This window comes from Arvicola amphibius, chromosome 1 (assembly GCF_903992535.2).
Source record: "Arvicola amphibius chromosome 1, mArvAmp1.2, whole genome shotgun sequence".
In the NCBI taxonomy this organism is placed as follows: Eukaryota; Metazoa; Chordata; class Mammalia; order Rodentia; family Cricetidae; genus Arvicola; species Arvicola amphibius.
Genome location: NC_052047.1, coordinates 38,668,126 through 38,682,048, shown reverse-complemented (window position 1 = coordinate 38,682,048; position 13,923 = coordinate 38,668,126). Strand labels below are relative to the sequence as shown.

At 44.9% G+C, this 13,923-nt stretch overlaps 1 protein-coding gene across 1 annotated transcript in view; it reads right to left on the bottom strand.

Annotated features, from left to right (window-relative positions):
- Positions 1-220: 220 nt before the first annotated feature.
- Rell1 (RELT like 1) overlaps positions 221-13,923 on the bottom strand; it is a 64,299-nt gene continuing 50,596 nt past the window's right edge. Inside the window, exon 7 of the mRNA XM_038336696.1 lies at positions 221-2,253. The gene's annotated coding sequence lies outside the window, so the exon portion shown is untranslated. The remainder of the gene's footprint in view (positions 2,254-13,923) is intronic.

The following is a 13,923-nucleotide window of genomic DNA, read 5'->3' as shown; positions in this document are numbered from 1 at the left end:
ACTCCTATGGAGATATAAGATGTTGGTGAACATTAAGGGTAACAGACTGAGGGGTACACACAAATTCTGCACTGTATTTACTTCCCAAAATTACCCTCAAATAAAGAAAGGAAAGAAAACCAATTGGGAGGAAGGAGTTCTATGTAAGGGGAAATCCGATGAGGACCAGCCCAGCGATCTCTCAACAGCCAGTACTCAAGATGGAGCCTGTACAAACACACTGGTTTAACGCTTTTATTTTTAACTCTGCTTTGGTAGTACAAAATTCATAAAAAGTACAAACCAGACAGTTAAAAATACATTTGACACTGGAAACAGTGAAAATTTCTCTTTACAATTTTTTTTTTTTTTACACTGAGGTGGCAACTGACTCATTCGTCACACCAAGTAGCTATCCATCATTAGTGTTGTGGACAGGGAGCTCGTCCCGGATCCCCATCCTTCTAAGGAAGAGGAAGAAGGGGGACCATAAACATCAGCTGTGCAGGAACATTCAGGATTCTCACCTAACAGTATAAACCAGTATAAAGCTTAAGTGTTCAACGTATTGAATGCTGAATATTTGGCATCTCTGGAAGCCAGTCACCCAACTAACTGCTCAAATATTTAAAAATGTTTAAAATGTACTCTCGGTATATAAATACAATTTTAAATATCTTTGCGCATTCTTTTGGCTTTTATTGCTATAGAAAGTGATCTCTAGGTTGAATAAAATTAAAAAATAATTAAAGCTGAAGAATATCTTACATATTCGCCCATCACCATTTAAAGGACATTATGGGTTTTTTTTAATGCAAAGTGTATTTTTTTTATTTGTTTGTTTAAGTAAAAATATCGGCATAGCGGCACAGACATTACTCTCACTAATACACACTCCACTTCCTGGACCACAGCAAATCCAGCATCCACACTGGCTTCTCTGCTTTGTAGATATGACACACAGATGCCAGTGTGAGATCACATCAAAGTGCATCTACCACTCCCATAAAATGTTAGAAAAAAGTTAGTTTGTTTCCAGAAACAGAATCAAGTAAGTCTATCTACAGAAAATACCCTGTGGTATATCTTATTTTTTTCCTTTCTTATTTTTGTGGTGCCAAACAAAAACAAGCCCTTTTTCTTTGAAATGACATACTCAGTGCTTCCCACCAATGGAAGCAGGGCATAGAGCTGCCTCGCCCCCACCCCCCACCTACACAATTACTAGCACTTTTAGGTGTTTTATAAAACAAAGCTAAGAGAGAGCAACAGGGCAAGGAGCCACTAAAGCCGCTGAGCATGCTGGGAAGGTGCTCTACCACTTAGCCACACCCCAGCCCTCTTCATCTGGCTCAGTCACCAGGCTACCCCTGAACTCTCTCTACAGCCCACACAGGCCTTGAACTTGCAGTCTTCCTCAGAAGCTCTTATTGAGCACCAGTTACAGATGAACTCTGGGACCCAAGTAAAACACTGGAGGTCTCAGCAGGGGCTCGTTTGTATAAGAAAGGAGTGTTTCGGTTTGGCTTCCAGTTGTCAAAACTGTTTTTAGAGTGACTTTAAACCATTTTCCCTTTTACTCAAATGGGCTAAATGAGAATTGTTTAAGTTAAATAAAAACAGCAATAGTCTCTGTACTTTCTAAGTGACTGAAGTGACAGGAATGTCCTGATGGCGGCAGGAGTTAATGTTGAAGTCTTGGTCCAGGAATCGAGTCTGCAGTGCCCGGGGTTTCCAGCTGATTCTAGGATCTCCTGGGGGATCAACTCCTGAGCACTCACCAGATGCTTCCAAGGACCTTTTCCAGGGAGTCTTCTGTAACAGCCCACGTGTATACAAAGATCTTACAACCAGTATCAAAATGGAATCCGGCTTGGGTAACAGACGTGAACACTCCAGCATAAGCCCAGGCTGGGAACGGCTCCATTGTTCATAAGGTTGTGATTCCAAGGGAGGAGCCGCTTGTGTACAGAGCAGCAGGAATGCGCAACTGGGAACCACGGTGGATGGCGAGGGACGGTCCACAGTGCAAAAACATGAGCTCTTTTCCTCTGGGAAATTGAACTAAAATTTCCATTAAATTTTAATCCCAAAACTTCTTTCAAAGCAAACTGAATTCTGTGTTCAGCATAGCAAAAATATTCCCTTTTGGGTTTGAGCCACATGCCCATTGACTTCATGATAGAAACTATATAAAATATATAAAAATATCCCCTAGTCAACTTCATATCTTGCAAGTTTGGAGTCTCTTAGAACTCTTCAAGAAAGTCCATGCTGCAAGAGAAAAGAACACAAAAAGATGTAGCAAAAGGGAAACACACCACATGCCTATCAGCAACGGCAGGAGAGCTGTGGTCCCCTTCACCCCAGCAGACCATACCCCGCTTCTCCCTTCCCCACACCTTCCTTCCAGAATTTAGTCCAAGAATATTTAGCTACCACCCATTCAAAGGACGCCTAAGACCATCGTAAAACACAGACATCTACATTACAGTTCATAACAGTAGCAAAATTACAGTTATGAAGTAGCAACAAAATAATTTTATGGTAGGGGGTCGCCACAACACGGGGAACTGTATTAAAGGGCCAAGGCATTAGGGTGGTTGAGGACCACTGCTCTGGAGTCTGAGAACCAAGGGAACAAGGCTGTCTGTTTTCACACAAGCTCCCCGTGATCCCTGCTTCACTTCTCCAGGGAACGGGGTCTTTCTCAATCCTGTGCTGTCACATCATTAGCTGCAGAGTGAAGACCTCAGATGATCTTACAAATAGCTTTCTATGTCCCAAACATCTCCTCTAATTAACAGCTTTATAGCTTTTTATTCTGAAGACTGAGATAGCCCAGCACAGAACTGAAATTCTAAAGATGTCATTGTATACTGAAACATGCATACTGTTCAAGAAACCTATGCAAGGTTAAGGAGCAAAGCATTCTCTAATCTAGCACATGTTTCTCTATAATCACTGAGCAAAAAAGAGAAGGGTCTAGCTTGCAGAAACATGAAAGACTAACAAGAATTAGCTGCCAAATCTTAGTTTAAGAACATACTACTGCTGGCGGTGTTGGTGGCACATCCCTTTAATCCCAGCACTGGAGAGGCAGAGGCAGGCCAGCCTGGTCTACAGAGAGAACTCCAGGACAGCCAGGGCTATACACAGAAAAACCCTGTCTCTAAAAACAAACAACAAAAACAAACTATTTATTATAAGTCTGTGCCTCAGACCTATAATCCTAGCTAGAGGCTGAGAAAGGGGATCCCCAAGCTACACAGTGACTAAGTCGGGCAGGTTAATGAGACCCAGTAAAAGGTAAAAAGAGGACTCAGGGGGAAGCATTTGCCTAGCAAGGGTAAGGCCCTGGGTTCAATCCCCAATCACTAACATATGGGAGGGGAAAGAAGGAGGGAGGGAAAAAGGAGGAGTTGCGCTATTCTCAGTTACAAACTGTCAACACCACCATGCAATGACAAAAGGTTGGACACACCTGGCAGAGCTTGCAAATGTCCAACCGTGGGCTACTTTCTGTGGGGGAAATGAAGAACCTAAAAAGTGGGGATTGCATTCGGTGTGTTTTAACAACACCACATTCTTTCCCTATTTTATTTGGAGGGACTGGATCCTTACTGACAATCAAACCCACTCTAAACCGGCACGTCTTTACCACTCACTGTAAACGAGAGCAAAGGTTAAGGGTGCCTTCCACGTTGTTTAACGGAGCCTCGTGTGGCTGTCACAGAAGCCACAGAGTCCAACAGGAATGGGCACAGTAGTTCAGAAGCTGCCCCTCTCTTTCAGGAAAATGTGATGACAGACTTAGACAAAAGGATGCTCAAACTGGAAGAGATTAAGCGAGACGTTGCTGCATTCAAAACAAGTCAGCAATCCCAAGAATAACACTTCCCTCATAAAACAAGGCCGGTGGGGAGAACGGAGGACTCCACTCATCGAAGACTCACCGGAAGTGAAGGAAAGGTCACCAACTCCTCTGAAGCTTGTAACTTATATAGATATCTTAGCTACAAAGATGAGAGCACAATGCCAGTATTGAAGAAAAGGCACAGCTCACCTAATTAAGCCCCACTGATGAAACCTCAACTTCTCTCTAACGCTGGACATAAAGGAAGCTGAAAGGAAACGCTTCCAACAGGCTCTTCACACCCCTGCACGCTATCGAGATTGTTTGGGCAGAGTCCATCTTTAAATTCCTGCCATTTCTAGATTACTGCCAAAGATCTCTATCAGTGAAGTGCCCTGTGTGATTACCTCCAATTCCCTTCACCCTCTGAACTCGCGGTCATGTAAACTGGCTGGCAGCCAACACAAAATCTCAGCACTAGGGACTACTCAGAGTCAGGAGGATTGCTACAAATTCAAGGCCAGTCTGGACTATAGAATAAGAATGTCTCAATAAAAACAAAAAACATAAAATGGAACAAACAAAAGCCATCAGCTTGACTGGAATGTCTCATTCTGTATAATAATTCATCCAGATGAATTATTCATTCAGTGTCTGCCTGGACCTCAGAAGACTCTTATGTGAGTTGTTGCATGGGCAGGCTCACGTTCACATCGTCTTTGTTAACAGACAAAACTCAAGACTTTTAAATTTCATTATCAATAAAGTTGGGCTCTGTGTGTGTGTGTTTCTAATCTCCCTCCCTCCCTCCCTCCCTCCCTTCCTCCCTCCCTCTCTCTCTCTCTCTGTGACAGGGTCTCACTGTGTATCCCTGGCTGGCCTGGAACTCACTATGTAAACTAGGTTGGCTTCAGAATCGCAGAGATTCATCTGCCTCTGCCTTCTAAGTACTGTCAGACATCGTCATTCCCAGACTAAATAGGGCATTTGTCATGTTTACTGATCACGGTATCTTCAGTAACACATAGCACTCATATTTTGATGAGTGGTTTAAATAGTTAAAACCTTAACTTTTAAATACCAATAATGAGCAAGTGTTTCCATATTTGAATCAGTTCATGGGGAAAAACTAAAAGGCATTTATAGAATTTTTCTTCATTCAAAATTGAAAGTACTGGGCTGGAGAGATGGCTCACAGGGTAAGAGCACTGCCTGCTCTTCCAGAGGTCTACGGGAAAAGCTCACCAGCGGGGACCACAGAGCCATCAGCTTCCACAGAAGCCAACTGCCAGGGAGCATACCGGCTCTTAGCTGGGCAAAAGGAGGGAGGGGACTCCATCTGCAGACATGCTGCTCAAGCACGCACATGCTGAAGGGCCACACAGACACTCAGAACCACAGTCCCAGGACAAGGATGATTCAGGGCTATTGATGAAGACGGAAGGAAGGCTTTTGTTTGTTTTTAAGACGTTTTTCTTCTAATCCTGTAGCTCGGTCTATTGCTTGACTACCATGTGTATGCTTACTATTTACAATTTCTATTGCTTAAAAAATGACTGCATCTGTAGACCAGAGCCTAGCATAGCCATCATCAGAGAGGCTTCATCCAGCAGATGCAGAGATCCACAGCCAAACATTATGCAGAGCTTGGAGAATCCTGTGGAAGAGGGGGAGGAAGGATTGTAGGAGCCAGGAGTCAAGGACACCACAAGGAAACTCACAGAATCAACTAACCTGGGCTCACAGGGGCTCACAGAGACGGACCTGACAATCAGGAAGCTTGCATGGGACAGACTTCGGCCCTATGCATATATGTTACGGTTGTGTATCTTGGTCTTCTTGTGGAGCTACTAACAGTGGGAACAGGGGCAGTCTCTGACTCTTTCACCTGTTTTGGTGACCCTTTTCCTCCTATTGGGTTTCCTTGTCCAGCCTTAATATGAGAGGATGTTCCTATCCTACCGCAGCATGATATGCCATGTGTGGTTGAAATGCCTGGTATGCCTGCCGCTTTCTGAAGGGAAACCGAGGAGGAGTGGATCTGGGGGGGGGGGGGGGGGGGGGGGGGGAGGGGGACTGGGAGGAGAGGAGGGTGGAGGAAATGCAGTTGGGATATAATATAATAATAAGAAACAACAAAAGGTGACTGCATCTTCAACGCTTATAATCTGCATTAGAGACAACTAAGGGACTGAGCCATCAGAGCCACGTGTGGCCTCCTATCGCCACGCCTTAAATAAAACAGTGGGAACCAGTGGTCCAGTCTCTCAACTCTGAACCCAATGGACTAACACACGAAGGGAGAGAAATCGACTACAAAGCCAGAGCCAAACTCCAGGAGCAGAACGGCGCGTGTGGTCTTCCGCACTACTGCTCCCATGAGCCAGCCCAGCACAGGGCACGGAAGGGCTCAGCAGACTCTCTGAAAGACAAAACTGTGTCTGAGCTGAACTGTGTCCGCAATCGCTGATCCTTTGAGATCTCAAGGTCTGTGACCTCTTTGTCTGGGGCGAGGACTGAGTCAGGTGCTCACACAAACCAACGCCCACTTTGTCCAGGCAGAGCTTTAAAAGCTAATGACATCAGATGACTCTATGGGGGGGACCAAAGGAGGCTGCCTGTGATGATTTGGATGAGAACGGCCCCCACAGGCTCATCTGTTTGAATACGTGGTTCCCAGTAGGAAGAACTATGGGAAAAACTAAGATGTATGGCCTCATTTTTCTCTTTCCTTCCCTCCCTCCCACACCCCCCCACCTCTCTGTTTCATGCTTGTGGATCAGGCTGTAAGCTCTTTGGCACCATGCCTGCTGCCCATGGTCATGGACTCAAACCCTCTGACCTGTAAAATTGTTTCTTCTGTAAGTTGTCTTGATCATTGTGTTTCTTCACAGCAATAGAAAAAGTAACTAAGACATTGACCCGTATTCAAAGCCAGAAGTCTGAAATGCTCACTACGGTGAGGTCGTAGGCATAATTCTGTTCTCTCCTTTTCAGGGAGATCAGCGTTCCCTCACATTCCACGGCTACTGAGCAAGTGAGCTCCAGAGTGGAGATTTCTTCCCACCCGAAGAAACCTGGCTCCCAATCTGCAAAACAGGGGTATTTCCAACCCCCCAGATCACCCTGCTGTCTCAGGCTTCACTGGACTCTTTGCCCTTCTGACTAGGCCCTGTATGTCCTCCACAGAGTGGACCTGGACAGCCCCTGCCTCCCAACTCCTCATGCACAACCATGGCCGCACCTCCCCACAGCATGTCAGGCACCATGCAAGAGAGCCTGATCCTGGAAACCAAACCAGGGGCCTTCTCCAAGCAGTTTCCTCTCATAATGTGTGTCCAATGCCCCATAAGGCCGGTCAGTTAAACTGACTTTATTCTACCTGAAACTTCTTTATTTAATAAATAAACAAATAAATAAACAAACGTCTTTTCCACAAAAACTTTAGAAGCTAGCAACAAGCTACTGGTTGCAGCTGGCATTTCCCACCATCTTTCTCTGTGGAATCTGAATGAATGAATAAAATAAGTAAATATGTAAGTAGGAAAAACAATGCCAAGAATGTAAGGCGGGACAACAAGCTCTGAAGACCCCCCCCCCCAAGTATTCTACCAGGCTTTTGGCAGCCAAGCTGAGGAGGAAGAAAGCTGGCCTCCCTCACTGAGAGAGGTCAGCTGAAGGTCAGGAATGCTGACCTGTGATTGGCTGGATGCTTGGGAAAGCAGACTCTCCCCAAAGCACAGTGCACACCCAGTCAAAAGAGCCTGGGTCAGCAAAGCCCTCCCATCCCCTCCTTCTTGGCTTTGATTCCCTACAAGGCGTGGCAATTTCTAAGGCCTCCTCAGCACAGACAAAAATGGCTCAAATTCCTGAGGGACTTGTCTACATCTGGGTGTCCTGAGAGTCCAAAGTTGTTTTGTTCTTAAGAAGGAAAAGAGGATCTTTTACTCAAGAAGTAGCCTAATAAATGACAAAGGCCACTGGGAACGCCAGGACAGATCTTGACAGTGGTGAATAGTTAGTAGTAATAATGATGCCAAGGACTGGTTTAAGAACCACACAAAATCCTGCCGGTTAAGACTAAAAACCATCTTCCTTCATGAGGGCAACACCGAGGCTTGAGAAGGTTAGGGATGCCTGTAATCCCAGCACCCAGGCCATAGAAGCAGAAGATTAAGATTAATAAGGCCAGCCTTGGGGCTAGCCTGGGCTACACGTTTGAAGTTAGCCTGGGCTATGAGAATGACACAGTTGTGTGAGTATGGTGATGCACATCTGCAATCCCAGCTCCACGGAGGCTGAGGTGGGGGTGGAGGGTCACTGGGAATTCAATACAGCATGGGCTATATAGTAAGCACTGGGTCAGCCAGGGCTGCAGAGCAAGACCCTGCACATCAGGAAAGAAAAGAAAAAGGAGAAATAAAGAAGAGGGGCAAGCAATTTGCTTATAATCATCAGCAGTTAAGAGACACAGTTTAAAGTAAATCTATACAGTTTAAAATCCAGCTGTGAATCACCAAAGTAAATAACCAAAAATAGAGTACTTGCAATAATTAAAAAAAAAAAAAAGTCGTCTCTCCAGGGGTGAGAGGGGGACAGAGGCTGGGTGGAAGTAGTCAAATACATCATATACATGTGAAGATCTCAGAGAATAAGCTCAATAAAAATAGAAATGCCTCATGATCCACTTGCCTTAATTTTAAAATTCTACTGTAAAACTACCAGAGGAAAACACAGGAACAAACCACCATAACATGGTCTAGGCAGGGACCCCAAGAATCCCACTCAAGGAAGCAACAGACAAGTGAAGTTATAGCACTGAAGCTTCCACACGGCCAAGGGAACAGCAGCGTGAAGACGCAATTTACAGAGAGGAGGAAAATGCTTTCTATATCTAAGTAGATCAATAGATAGGTGTATACAAACACACACACACACACACACACACACACGTACTATGCATATGTGTGTATGACAGGTAGATAATAAGCAGAATCTATAAATTCCAACAACTCAACAGCAAAATCTCAAAATAAAACAAAACCACCTCAGTCCAATTTTAATAGGATGAAAGTTGAAAAGTAGTTAAAATTGAAAATGTGTGAAATGTTGTGCAACTTTCCAAGTCAGTGTTTCCACTAAGTGCAATCAGAGAGAACACACCTCAGAGACACGCACCAGAGGATGCGAGCTGCAGCATCGTTTTTATAAAAAGCCAAAGCTAGTGACAATGAAGACAAGGCTGTGGCATCTGGAGACTGAAAGCAATTCGATTTATTTAACTTTCAAGAACAAAAGCTTATTCTTCTAAGGGAAAAATCAAAACACATTTTCTGTGAGGAAAAAAAAAAAAGAAACCATTCTGACTGCAATGCCAAAATAAACCAGGCAGAATGTAAGTCAGAACGAGCTACAAAAAGGAGTTCAAGCCACAGGGGCAGGGAGGGGACAAGCAGCAGAGGACAAACAGACTTTGTTTTTAAACCAGGGAAGGAGAGAAGGAAGGAGGAATCCTACTCCATCAGAGGTGTTCTATCTAGAACACGCCATGGTCTCTCAGTAGCTAGAAGGGTCAGCTCAAGGAACTCCATGGACACCAAGAGCTGTGGGTGTCCAACCCTGCATAAGAAGGCACAGGATTTGCATATCAGCTGCACTTGCCCTCCTGTAAATTCTAGACCATCTCTCGGTTACTTACAATACCAAATGCAAGTAAATGCTATGTAAATGGCTATCGTACAGCATTCTTCAGGGATCACGGAAAGACAGGCGCATATGTGCAGTACAGACAGCGTTGGATACTGGATGAATCCAACAATGAAGAATCTGTGGCTATGGAAAACTGACTCCACCAAGCACAAATTCTGTTAAAAACAAGAATGAAGTGTGTGAGGGATGGTTGAGGGTGAGCAGGGAGGAAGAATCTTGTAAGTGAATGTATGGTAAATTAAGGTACTGTACCAAAACAGCTGGGAAAATCCAAAACACCTTGGAGGGAAAAACTACAACTTCAAAGAAGTAATTCAACTATATAAAACAAGGTCAGCCTTTTACTACTTTTTACGAGCTATGCTTTCTTCACCAAGAGAGGGTCTCACTGTGTAGCCCCGGCAGGACTAGAATATACTATGGAGTGTTCTGGTTCTGTACAGTGTTCTGGTTCTATGCAGTGTTCTGGTTCTATGCAGTGTTCTGGTTTTATGCAGTGTTCTGGTTCTATACAGTGTTCTGGTTCTATGCAGTGTTCTGGTTCTGTGTAGTGTTCTGATTCTGTGTAGTGTTGTTCTGGTTCTATGGAGTGTTCTGGTTCTGTGCAGTATTCTGATTCTGTGCAGTGTTGTTCTGGTTCTATGGAGTGTTCTGGTTCTGTGCAGTGTTCTGGTTCTGTGTAGTATTGTTCTGTTCTATGCAGTGTTCTGGTTCTGTGCAGTGTTCTGGTTCTGTGTAGTGTTCTGTTTCTGTGCAGTGTTCTGGTTCTGTGCAGTGTTCTGGTTCTGTGCAGTGTTCTGGTTCTGTGTAGTATTGTTCTGTTCTATGCAGTGTTCTGTTTCTGTGCAGTGTTCTGGTTCTGTGCAGTGTTCTGGTTCTGTGCAGTGTTCTGGTTCTGTGCAGTGTTCTGGTTCTGTGCAGTGTTCTGGTTCTGTGTAGTGTTGTTCTGGTTCTATGGAGTGTTCTAGTTCTGCCTGTCTCTGCCTCCCGAGTGCTAGGAATAAAGGTGTCTGTGTATCATTACATCCAGCTGTTGCTACATTTTATGGCAAATCTTCTCATTCGGTCCAGAACCAGGAATTTTAGCTCAGATGAAAACTTTCAAGTTTCCTTGTTTGAAAAGTCAAGATCAATTAACTGTCTCAAGAACACCTTCTTCAGAAACATAGGAAAATTTTAACAAATATCTAATATTTTAAATACTAATGACTATTGCTTACATCTTCTTCTTAGTCCATATTCTCATAAATGAGCATGGACACACCCTAGCCGTTTTTCTTGGACCAGGTTAACATCTGTGACAACTGACGTCTGGCTCCCTGGGTCCATCCTGAGCCCCACCAATTCCAAATGAGTTGTTTTAATCATGTGCTGAAGAACTTTACCTATAAAGTGAGTTACTCAATTTGATTCTACAGAGTGTAAATACTTATTATTCTCTCTGCTTTTGAATTTTTTAACTTCTACAATAAAAAATGTTTTCTTTTAATTTCAAAATCAATTATAGTGAATTGGAGTGTCAGAGAATATGCTCCTTCTTAAATTAAGACCACGAGGTGAATTTCACTGACTTGGATAGTACACCACATTTGGACAGCAGAAGCTACCCTCCTCTGAGAGCCAACTCCATCCCAGACACTCTCTTGGCACTTGCCTTGAATCAATGCATTAATATCTTTATTTCATATAAAAAGGAGGTATGAGCAGTTAAGACCTATTTATTTCCAAATGGACTCATGATGGATCCGTGCCTCCTGGTAGAACCCAATTATGTAATCCTGGAAGATGTCTGTGTGCACTGTAGAGAACATCAAACTAGATTGGTTGGTTACCTGTGGTCAGGGCTTCGGGTAATAAGATCATTTCCTGTAGTCTGATACAGACAGAATTCGAGCCACGAAACCCAGCTGAGCAATCTTAATTCCTTTAACCTTTCTAAATTGTGGCATGGCTGTAACCAGGGTAGGGTGTGGCTGTAACCAGGGCAGGGTGTGGCCGTAACCAGGGTGGAGCATGGCAAGAGGATGGCCTTGCAGTTGGTTCCTGCCTGCACTGGGCTGTGCTTCTAAGGCCATCAACTGCTGCTGGGGGTAAGAGGGTGGGGGAGTCACATACACACTGTCAGTGTGACCCCACATTCTCGCTGGGGGCATAGGGGTGGGGGAGTCACATACACACTGTCAGTGTGACCCCACATTCTCGCTGGGGGCGTGGGAGTGGGGGGAGTCACATACACACTGTCAGTGTGACCCCATTCTCGCTGGGGGCGTGGGAGTGGGGGGAGTCACATACACGCTGTCAGTGTGACCCCACATTCTCGCTGGAGGTGAGGGGGTGGGGGAAGTCACATACACGCTGTCAGTGTGACCCATATTCTCGCTGGGCTCTCATCATCTTAGCCTTTAATAGCAGGGTGTCCCTTCCCAGACAGCCATCTGTAATCAGCTCCTCCGACTTCCCCAGCGCACTCAGCAGTCCGGTCTAACATCAGAGGTCCCGCCACCACTGCTCAGTCCTGCCTTCCGGATGACGGCCACGTCCTATGTCTGCAAAGCCCAACAGGGCAGACTCCAGCCTTGACAGCTACTGATCATTTGAAATATGACTAATACAAAATCTAAATGTTTACTCTGAATTAACTTACACCTAAGTAACTGTGGTTGTCTGAAATAAAATGGCCCCCAAAGGGAGTTACACTGTTAGGAGGTGTGGCCTTGCTGGAGGAAGTGTGTCACTGTGGGGAGGGTTTAGCAGTCTCTTTTGCTCAAGCTTCCCTCAGTGTGACTGTCAGTTGACTTCCTGTTGCCTGCACTCTCAGCTCCAGCACCATGCCTGTCTGCATGCTGCCATGTGTCCCACCATGATGATATTGGACTGAACCTTTAAAATTATAAGTGAGCCACCTCAATTAAATGCATTCTTTCTAAGAGTTGCCGTGGTCATGGTGTCTCTTCACAGCAATAAAAACCCAAACTAAGACAGTAGCCTACCTGACTACAAGCTACTCTAACAGACAAAGTTCTAGAAGGATCCATAGTAACATTCCCCCAGCCAAGGCCGAGGGCCTAGGCTTCCTCCCCAGGAGCACCTAAGGCTGACTGGTCTGGCCCACCGTTCTATCTTACAATCAGAGACCTGGCTATGAAGCTTGGATCTTCTCTCTGGTGACATGGCCACTGATACTTAATCTATGCACCCGTGTGCCAGTTTCTTCATCGGGGTGATGGTGTGAACCCCATTAGGAAATGTTTATAATGATGACATGGTAGATATCGGCACTATGTCCAGAAAACCAGAACTGATGGAGGAGTGTATATGTGTTACTTTCATTATTAATAAAGAACTGCCTTGGCCCTTTAAGAGAACAGAAAATTAGGTAGGTGGAGTAGACAGAACAGAATTGTGGGAACAAGGAAGTAGAGTTGGGGAGACGCTTCAGGCAGTCTCCATAGTGAGTCTCCATGCTGCTCCTCTCCAAGATGGACTCAGGTTAAGATCTCTCCTGGTAAGCCACACCTCGTGGTGCTACCCAGATTACTAAATATGGGTTAAAGGAAGATGTGAGAATTAACCAATAAGAGGCTGAAACTATGGGCCAGGCAGTGTTTTAAGAGAATACAGTTTCCGTGTAATTATTTCGGGTGTAAAGCTAGCCGGCGGCCGGGTGGCGGGACACAGCCCCGCCGCTTCACACTACAGATTGGCGCTCCAACGTGGTGACTAAATCCACTTAAAAACCTTGCCCGCTTGGGATCGGAAAGAAAGTACTCTGAGACCATGCCAATGGCTCACTGCTCCCTGCCTGCACCTGGGCAGATGGCGGAATCAGGCTTAGGCGAGCGGGACAGCATTTGCGGATTCCTGCCGCCATAGAGAGAGAGGTGTTTTCAAACTGCACGGTGCTCTGCGCGTCAGATTCGGCTGTGACTTGGATTAAAAGAGTTTCTGTGCTGCACGCTCAGTATCAAAATTAAACTGCTGAGTGCAGCTCCAATGTGGACTGCTGTGTACCTGTAACTGTGTGCAGCTCAGGGACACCAAATGACTGAGGCAGTAGCAGCTCTGGCTCTGCTCCGCCATGCTGAATTGTGCTGAGCTCAGACAGGTCTATCGCAATTACCATAATAACAGCGCAGTTAAGGTTTAGACTTGGCTGTAAACAGGCGGTACCGTATTACCTCTACCTGGCGCAACTTAAGATTTTAAGAAGTGGTTAACCTTTTAAGAAGTGCTCCTGGATAGTAAAAAAATTACAGATTCACAATAGAAATGATTCAGACATAGAAGGCCTTTAAATGGGTCACAATGTTGGATAAATGTACGTAGGCTTGAGAGCGAAAGAGAAGAAAAAATATAGAAAATAAAGTTAATGCCTAAAA